The 8,437-nt window shown below is 47.7% G+C and overlaps 1 protein-coding gene across 1 annotated transcript in view; it reads right to left on the bottom strand.

The window, feature by feature from the left end:
* Window positions 1-1,873: 1,873 nt before the first annotated feature.
* The window catches only part of KCNA6 (potassium voltage-gated channel subfamily A member 6), a 36,830-nt gene continuing 30,266 nt past the window's right edge, over window positions 1,874-8,437 (bottom strand). The window contains exon 2 of the mRNA XM_087814489.1: window positions 1,874-2,175. The gene's annotated coding sequence lies outside the window, so the exon portion shown is untranslated. The remainder of the gene's footprint in view (window positions 2,176-8,437) is intronic.

Genomic DNA, 8,437 nt, shown 5'->3' with positions numbered 1-8,437 from the left:
ATGGGAGCCACTCCCCTTCTCACATACCCTGGGCCTTTCTTCCATCTGGCTGTTCCTGACTTATATCCTTTAATGATGAACTGGTGATCTAGTAAGTAAAATGTTTCTCTAAGTCCTGTGAGCTGCCCCAGCAAAGTAATTGAACACGAGGAGGAGGTTATGGGAACCTCTAATTTATAGCCAGTCGTCAGGAGCACACGCAACAACCTGGGCTTGAGACTGGCACCTGAAAGGGCGTGGGAGGGGCAGTGTTGGGCACCGAGGGCTCAGCCTGTGGCATCCGATGCTACCTCTGGGTGTACTGTCAGGACTTAGTTGAACTGTAAGACACCCAGCAGGTGTCTGAGAATTGCTTGTTGGTGTGGAGAAACCCCTCTCCCCGCATCGGAATTGGGTGCAGAGCCCTTTCAGTATGTGTAGGGAGCCGCTGTGGCCCCAGGCATGGAGGAGCTGCCTGGGTGAGCTGCAGAGGTGCTCCCCTGCTCCCAGGGAGATGTGGGTGAGCTGCTGTGGCCCCAGGCACAGAGGAGCTGCCTGGGTGAGCTGCGGATGTGCTCCCCTGCTCCCGGGGAGATGTGGGTGAGCTGCTGTGGCCCCAGGCACAGAGGAGCTGCCTGGGTGAGCTGCGGATGTGCTCTCCTGCTCCCTGACCCAGTCCTTGAGGCACCAAAGCAATACTAAATTCTAGAAAGGCTAATTAGGAAGCTGGCCCCGGCCTGAAGGGTTAAAGGATAGTTAAACCACATACCAAGCCAAGGACTCAATCCTCCCCAAAAGTTCGTTGGAGGGATTACTTTGTATCGGGCTAAGGGAAGAAATGCGGGGCGGGGTGCTATTCAGCACCATCAACAGTGCCTGTATATATTGAGCTGAGAAAATAAACTCGGGGCTGCGGCAGCCACGAGCTGCAGTCCTCCCGATCCCATCTTTTTTGTGTCTATCTTTTCTCCATCCTCACCCCTTCCTCAGGACCGTTCGACTCTGCCGGCGGGCTCCGGCAAGTATGAAAATGTTTTAGCTGTATCTACGAACCAGAGTCAACACTTCATCCGTTCATGTCCTCGTTCACCAGACATTTTATGAGCGACAATTCGGTGTCAGGTGCTCTGCTAGACATTAGGCGGGCATGTGCCAAGGATATGGTGCCTGCTGCAAAGGCATCTGCAATATGGCAACAAAGCCCCAGCACTCGGACACATCTGGGAGATTCTGGGCATTAAGTGAACTGTAACCCCAGCAGCACCAAACGAGGACAGTAGATTCAGGGCAGGAAGATCAGCCTTGCGTTTTGTCACCAAGAGGAAAAGCTACTTGGGTGAGTGTCTACCAGTGGGAGTTTGCCCCTCCAGAGCACCCTGGCAGGACTGAGTGGGTGAGGAGGGACTCCAGGAGGTGACCTTGCTCTTCCCCTGAGGACAGGCCAGGAGTGAGGAGCTGTCCGTGACAAGAAGAGCAGCGAGTCACACACTAGGAAGTGGTCCTGCCTGCTCCTGGGAGGCCCTGCACACAGCACCATCTGGGCCCTGGGAGAGCCGTGGGGAATGTAGCTCTGATCTTGACCTCTGCCCACAGCCTTGTACACATAAGACAGACAACTCCTAGACCGTGGGTTACACATTTTGCCTTCCTGGAGAGTGCCCCCGTCAGTGGAGAGTTGCTGCTGAGGGCAATCAAGCACCTTCTCTGATGATCTGTAGGTGGCCAGGTTATTGGAGACGTGCCTGATTTGGTCATGACCACTTAACTTGTCTGCTTAACTCCGCTGTTGATGCTTTCACACAGCAACACGCACAGCCTCTGAGACTTTGCCATATGTTTATTTGTTAGTCTTCCAGGCCACTTTTTTCCTGGGTGGGGCTGTGGCATACACTTTCTGGCATCCCTTGACCTCTGACCTCCCTGTACCTGTTCTGTTTTGCCCACAGCACCTGCTTTCACTTTCCCATACAGCCTCGCTCCAACATGCTGGGTTCCATCTTTAACGCCGGCGGGCTCGGTCCCAGCTTTTCGCAGCCTGGCCACTGCTGTGGGAGGCGACCGGAGGAGTGTCAGGCCAGGTCACCCACGGAGGGATCCCGTCTTCTGGAGAAATGAACGGTTCAGGCCCTCTCTGCCCAGCCTCTCTCAGACCTACGTGTAAGTGTTCTTGCGTGGGCCACTGTGCCAGCCTTTTCCCTGCCAGGGAGGAATCAGAACAGAGGAAGTGTAGTTAGTGATACGAGGGTGAGCTGCAGGGGGACTGGCCCAAGGAACCGGGGAACGCCCTCTGGCCTCTTCCCTCCGCTCCTCTGGCATTTGAACAGTGGTCCCCCACTCAGCCCCTAGGTCTTGTTTGCTCAAACCATACCGCTCACCCCATGGACCCCACAAGGGCCCCTGCAACCCACCAGCCCCTGGAGGGCACGTGCAACCTGAAGCCGCCCTGCAGAAGTTGCCTTTGTATGTTGCGTCATTGGTTATCCACCTTTAGTGGCCCCTTAGTCCTCCAAAGATCAAGTCTGAGCCCTCTGCTTGGCTTCCAGGCCCTGGAAAGTGAAGCTCCACACAATCTACCCAGCTGTGGCCCCTGCTTTCTAAGGCGCAGCACGGTCACCTTGGCCCCAGGGACCCGTCTCTGACCCTGAGTGTACCTCGGGCATGGCCCCCTCGGGGAGAGTGCCTGCCACAGCCCGCTCCTCCCTCGCCCACCCACCCAAACACTGGCTTCTCTCCCCCCCCCCCCCCCCCCCCCCGCTGCCTGCCTGGAGGGTGGTCCACCAGCCCCACCCAGCCCCACCCGCCACTTTCAGGAGCTTCTCTGGCCATCCTAACATGATTGATCTCTCTCTTTCCTAATATCCTGTTGCCTTTACAGTCTGTCCACAAGACATTGTACGTAACTATTTCCTATTAGAAAGTATGTGGGATTCGGGGCCTAAAGTCCTGAGTTCACGGTCTGCCTCTCCCGTGCCCTGGGCCAAGAAAGCTAGGGCGTCGATCAGTCATCCATCCAGATATGACGAATGTGATTCTGTGACTACCCTAAGGCCTTCGAGAGCAGCCCAGGGTTTGGCTAAAAACAAATACAACCAGTACTTGCTTGCAGCTCTGTTCCCGCATGTGTGACACAGGGGTGACAGGGACAAGGTGTGCTCCCAGGTTCTCAGGGCTACCAGATGTTTGTGAAACCACTTAGAAAAGGTAAAGGTTTACAATAGATATTATTGTGCCTATGCTGTACACTCCTCTGGGATGAAGAGATTTAATATTTGTAATATCAATTATGTGAGAGCAGGCCCCAAGGTCTGTCACATGGAGTAAGAAGCAGGTAATTTTACTAAAGCACAAAGGTGACCCAAGGGTGTACTGTAAGCCTGGGGTCCTGGGGACAGCAGTCTGTCCTGCAGCCAAGTGTCACTGACTCTCCAGCATCAGTCTCACGGACATCACCCAGTGCTTTCCACTGGCTTTGTCCATGTGCAATAACTCCTGCAAAGCGGTTAAAAACACAATGAAACACAACAAAAACTTTGGTTTCTTTGTGAAATTCCAGTGGTCATCACAACACTTTAGCATTAGTAGAAATGCAATCTTTTGTTGTTTCGAAGAGAGTGAATAGAAATCTGATTGCTTTTCCCACACGCTCATGTTTGAAAGAAGCCTTTACGAGAGCGTCTGCATTCAACGCAGAGCTGTGACAGGTGTCCGGACACAATGTCCAATGCCAGCGGTCTGCGCTCGGCTCCGCTCTCATGATGAGGCTGTAAACTATAGGCCGTGGGCTTTGTGCCAGGGCTGCCCTGACGCTCGGACCACGGTGGGTGCAGAAGCACACGGAGAGTCGCGGTGGATGGTATGAGAGAGCTAAATCCTTACCTTCTATAGTAGGAAGTCAGCTTCCCTAAGACTTGATAGATAATGGGAAAAGAAGGCATGTGAGTGCATCATTGAGAAATGCTGTGGCAAATTGGCAAGAAAGAGCTAAAGAGGTGAAAGAGATTGTTTCGGGGGAGAGCAAGATAGAGGGGCGGGGGGCAGGGACTGTTACAAAAATAACAATCAACAACTTTGGTTATAAGCCTTGTTGAAATATTTACCTTTTAAAACTCAGACTACTAATTTAATTTAAAGGAAAAGAAATAATACATGAAAATATTCCTAAACTAAAAGACACAAGTCTCCAGATTAAAAGGCCCAAGTTCTAAGTTTGCCAGATTTAGCAAAAACAAACCAAACAGAAATGGACACCCAGTTAAATTTGAATTTCATAAACAGTGAGTAAGCTTTTGATAAAAGTACAGTATGTCCCAAATATTGCAAAATTACTCATAGTTTATCTGAAATTCAAATGTAACGCGAATCCTCTATTTTATCTCACAACCCTATGCTCGATACACGCGGACCAAGGTACATAGTCGTGATATTGAGAAGCACTGGGGGTAAAGAGAAGACATTCACAACTCCCAGATGGAAAAAATGTCACATACAAAGAAATCAGAAAAGTATCCACTTCTCATGGCAAGACAGGGAGATCGGAAGCAGTAGAGTAGTGCCTTCAAATTCTAAAGAAAATTATATCTATCCTGGAATTTCACATCCTCCCAATCATTAATGAAGTTTGAGAATTAAATAAAGGCATTTTTAGGCATGTGAAGTTTCAAAAATGCACATCCCCTTCTTCCTTTCCTAGAAAATTCGTGGAGGATTTGCTGCACCAAAAGAAGAAATAACAAAAAAGAAGAAAAGATGTGCAGGGAAACGGAGCCTTAACATGGGGAGGAAGGAAGCAAATTCCGAGGACACAAGCCGTGCTGAGGCCCAGGCAGCAGACACTGGGTGGAGCAGGAGAGTGGGAGGCCAAGTGCAGGGCTCCAGGGGACCAAAGGAGCCCGGAGAAAGCCTGACGCACTCGGTCACATGGAAAGTGGGGTTTAGATGGGTTTTCCAACTCCTTTGGAGAGTTTGGAAAGAACTATAAATAGGTACACAGAAAATTAAGCAGGTGAAGAAAATTAGGCAATTAATGTTTACAAGAGATTAAATAAACATTGTCACAGTATACTGCGCGGCAATGCAGAAAATAACATTTGATAGTAATAATGATGTAAACACTAAACATTCATTTAACCAATAATTTTGTTGGAAGCAGAGAAAGTGGGCATATGGTTTCATACAAAGATAAGAGGTAAGGTCCCATCACCCAGGGTAATAGTCAGTCCTTATAGCAGCCCGCAAGGGCCTGCACAACGGTGTTGCCCCAACTTCGCGCTCTAACCTACTCTTTACTGCTCTGTCCGTGTTCACCTGGCACCAGCAATAGGGGCTGCTTCGCTGTTCTGTCCCTCAGTTACACCGTATGTCCTCCCACCTCAGGGCCTTTGCACTTGCTGTTCCCTTTGCTTAGAATGCCCTCCCTCCTCATACCCACAGGGCTCCCCCTCCCATCCTCCAGGTTTTTGCTCAGATGCCATCAGTCAGTAAGGCCATCCCATTCCCCCATTCCCTTACTTAACATTGTATGTCTTCCCCTACATTCCCTGCATCACCCCCACGGATGCTAACTGTTCTCTGTATTATTCTACATAGAGCACACCTCTATGTAATGAGATGGTTAGAGTGACCTTTCAATTAAACGTTTGCTTACTCTCCCCAGTGGAGTGAAAGCTCTATGAGGGCAGGGAATTTGGTTCACTACATCCACCCATGATTTGTTTGCTAACGTACCCATGCTTAGTGACCAGCACAAAGTAAGAGCTTTAGAAATATTTGTTAAACAGAAAAAGAGATAGCGACATAAGCATTTACTGAGGAAAACAAAGGTAAATACCAGAAACCAGCTATTAAAATAATTGAAGGTGGTTGTCTTTGAGGACTTGGATCACAGTAAGGAGAGCAACAGGGCCTGCTGGTTCTCCTTAGAAGTCTTAGAGTATTACTTGGCTTTTCAAACTGTGTGCATGTGTTACTTCAATAAAAATTGAAATGATTTTTTAATATGCTGCTTTCACCTTCCCATCCAAATCATATTTCATTCTAATACCAAAAGGAAGACACTACCAGGCTACCTGCCCTTTTTGTGTTACTAATCCTCGGAGTCATCTCCTTCCTCGCACCCACCTCGTTCTCTCTGACCCACCACCTCCAATCCATCACCAAGGCCTGAGGCTCCCACCTCCTCCATAGCTCCCAAATCCATTCACCTCTTTCTTTCTCGAGCATTATTGCCCTAGTGCCATCTTTTACCTGGATGTTGGAAAAGTGCTCTATCTGGTCCACCTACATCCATTCAATCTTTCCAATCTGTTATACTGCAGACAGACAGATATTTTCAAACACAAATCTGATTATATCGCTCCACTGCCACCCTCTTTAAACAGGCCCATGGCATCCTATTGCTCCTACGCTAAGGATAAAACACTTAGCCCTTCCACTTTGCTCCACGCTTGCCCTTGCCCTTGTCACCCCAGTCTCGCACTCACCATCTTTCCCCACCACAGGGCCTTTGGGCATGCTGTTCTCTCTGCCTGAAATGCTGTTTCTGGAACCTTTCCCTATTTACCTCCTGCTCACCATTCAAATATCAGTTAAAGAGCCATTAGGTCAAAGCTCCCTAGGTTCTTACAGCACAGGTATGGGGATATCTGTACTTTGTAACACTTGCCACAGCTGCAGTTTTACATTCGGGCTTATTGGATTAACATCTGCCTCGACCCCCACCATCGGCAGCAACACAGCCACGCCCACACCCAGTCATATGCTCCATTAAAGGAGGAAATCAGTTGTTTTGTTTGTCATTATATCCTCATTGTCTATACATAGTCGAACCTCAATAAATACATATGGAATAATTGGTTGAAACACTACTTTTTACTACTGCAACAACCAATAAGTACAGCTTGGGTATAATAATTAGTCATCTGTCTCCTCTCTACCTAAAATTCTAGGGCTTGGAAACTGCATGCTTCTTCTCTGAAGCCCCACCACCCACTTCTCTCTATACTTCCAGTTCCCATCTTCACACATAACTTCTGGAAATGTGTATTGACGTAAAAGGCACAAAAAACTATGTGCTATGGGGCTTCTATCCTGGTGAGCTGCCATATTATAAAACCCTTCCTCACATTTTGCCTTTTAAACACAATCATTCACGATATATCCCCTGCACTTCGCATATGATCTTCAGATATGGGGTCTTCCTTCATACCCAGCACAGACTCAACTGGCTGAATTCTAGAGCACAGCTGATTGAGGCTGAAGACTCGGCGCTGAGGCAAACCTGGTGACTTGCAGATTGTCTCAATGCTATTAAGTTTAACACCCATGCTCTGTGCTGGAGAGTTCTCTATTTTCCTTTAGTTTATAAAATAAGGTCAAAATGCAAAAAAAAAAAAGGAGGCACATTATCGCCTATGCATTAATATGCAGAAAATGGTGACACCGACTGGCTGACAGGGCACCGTGAGAATGACCACTTGTCAGCTAATGAGCAAAATTCCAAATCCAGGGCAAGATAGGGGACTTGGGGCTCTAAATGTGAGCATCTAAAGCTGAGCTCACTTATTTACACTTCCTGTGCAATCAGGGATTGTCTGATAATTCAATACTAATTTAACCCTTTGCTGAGTAAAACTAGTTTGAGTTCATCCAGTTTTATTTCTACCTATTCAAAATTGTATGATAAACCAAATATTCTTAGAGTTCATTCTAAAGAATAAGACTGTCAGGTTGTCTTCCTCTGCAGTAACTCCCCTCAGACACAAGCTAAAATAGCCATGGGGAGTCTTAATTTTTTTATGTCCGCAATATAATACAATTACACAACTAAAGCTGAGAACCTTCATGCATGTATTTTTAAAATACTCCTTCCTGTGCCCCCCAAATCAGTCTCTGGCAATAGCTATGGGGATCACATCTTCAAAAGGGCTACAGTCCCCAGAGCTTGGGCTATGCCACATCAACAGGGCAAAGCTGGGACCTGGATCTGGACGCTCCTCCCTCCTGCTGGACCCAGTGTGAACCACTGAGCACCTGGATCTCGTGTCTACACTCACTGCTCTTGTCACTGTTTTCAGAGTTAGGCTCAGCAGTTATTTCACAACCATTCTTGATATTTCTGTGAGTGATGTGGAATTTGGCATTCCTGGAAACCTTGAACTTGATAAAATTTTGTTCCTCTGGGAACAAAAATCCCTGTGCATTCCCAGAGAGGTGGAGAGGTGGCAGGTGGAGAGGCGGCATGCAGCACATTGGGAACTATGGTTTATATGCAGACACCCACAGGAAAATTGTCAGGACATTCTCAAGGCTCTGTGTCCACCACTATACATTTTTTACTTTTATTGCTATATAAGTGACATACAGCACTATATAATTTTAAGGTTGACTTACATATACTGAGAAATGATTACCATATAAGTTTAGTTAACATCTATCATCTCATATAGATACAAAAGAAAAA

Source organism: Miniopterus natalensis, chromosome 2 (genome assembly GCF_054644295.1).
Source record: "Miniopterus natalensis isolate mMinNat1 chromosome 2, mMinNat1.hap1, whole genome shotgun sequence".
NCBI classification, from domain to species: Eukaryota; Metazoa; Chordata; class Mammalia; order Chiroptera; family Miniopteridae; genus Miniopterus; species Miniopterus natalensis.
This window is presented reverse-complemented; position numbering and strand designations above follow the sequence as displayed.